At 32.3% G+C, this 1,624-nt stretch overlaps 1 long non-coding RNA gene across 1 annotated transcript in view; it reads left to right on the forward strand.

Annotated features, from left to right (window-relative positions):
• The window catches only part of LOC106879703 (uncharacterized), a 74,048-nt gene that overhangs the window by 39,815 nt on the left and 32,609 nt on the right, over positions 1-1,624 (forward strand). The window lies entirely within an intron of this gene.

The raw sequence follows: 1,624 nt of genomic DNA on the forward strand, positions 1-1,624 counted from the left end.
ATATACATCAGGTCATCCCATAAGTTTTGTCCAAATCTTAAATAAAGAAAACAAATGATCAAATGTTATATTTAATTGAAATTTAATCATCAATGTACTTTCCCTGATTATCTATGACTTCCTTCCATCTATTTACAAGCTTTTTAATCCCATCAATGTAAAACTCTTTTGGTTTCAAAGCGAAGAACTCTGAAATGTCAGTTTCGACCTCCTGCTAGCTTGCGAAAGTTATGTCCCCCAAATGATTTTGTAAACTACGAAACAAATGGTAGTCTGAAGGAGCAAGGTTAGGAGAATAAGGTGGATGAGCAATTTTCTCCCAACCAAGCTCTTCGATCTTTTGTGATGTGATCTTTGCAGTGTGGGGGTCACGCATTGTCCTGATGAAACATCACTCCTTTTCGATTTACTAAAGTGGGTCTTTTTTTTCTTCAGAGCTTGGTTTAAACGCTCTAATTGCTGACAGTAGACTTGAGCATTGATTATTGCATTAGGTGATAACAATTCAAAGTGAATTACTCCTTTGCAATCCCACCAGATAGGGAGAAGAACCTTCTTTCCATGAAGTTCCCTTCTTGGCTGTGGTTAAGCTTTTTCCCATTTACCAAGCCACTGTTTACAACATTTAACATTTCGATAGAAGATCCATTTCTATAGAAGATCCATTTCTATAGAAGATCCATTTCTATAGAAGATCCGGTAGTGAAGTGAAAGCACGTTATAAAAATAAAACTACTGAAGAATAATAATAATAATAGTACAAAGAAAAAGTAGAACAACAACAATAATATGTTGTCTCTGACAATGTAGACTTGTTTAAAAGCAACAACGTGAAAAACTGTCCCAAATATGAAGGAAACAGTTTTTGTACCACACCCTTCTTTTACAGGAAATACACACAGTTAAGGATCTGACAAATGTTATAAACTCTAGGTCTCACAAGCTATGTATTAGATTGTGAGACCTAATACATGCATATATATGTACATATGCATACATATGTACATATACATGTGTGTGTGTGTGTGTGTGTGCGCGTGCATGCATATATATGTACATGTATGTATATACATGTATATATATATATATATATATATATATATATATATATATATATATATATATATATATACATACATGTACATATATATGTGTATATACATGGATATATATATATATATATGTATATATATTTATGTATGTATGTATGTATGTATGTATATATATGTATGTATGCATGTATTTTTTTTAAAATTGTGATATGACTTTTATTTATACATGCTAACTACTGGTAATGAATTATGTTAATCTGTTACCCTCATATTCATGATAGTATGTATGTATAAATGTATGTATGTATGTATGTATATATATATGTGTATATATATATATATGTGTGTAAATATATATATATATGTGTATGTATATATATGTATATATGTATCATCATCATCATCATCATCGTTTAACGTCCGCTTTCCATGCTAGCATGGGTTGGACGATTTGACTGAGGACTGGTGAAACCGGATGGCACCACCAGGCTCCAGTCTGATTTGGCAGAGTTTCTACAGCTGGATGCCCTTCCTAACGCCAACCACTCAGAGAGTGTAGTGGGTGCTTTTAC

Source organism: Octopus bimaculoides, chromosome 26, assembly GCF_001194135.2.
Source record: "Octopus bimaculoides isolate UCB-OBI-ISO-001 chromosome 26, ASM119413v2, whole genome shotgun sequence".
In the NCBI taxonomy this organism is placed as follows: domain Eukaryota; kingdom Metazoa; phylum Mollusca; class Cephalopoda; order Octopoda; family Octopodidae; genus Octopus; species Octopus bimaculoides.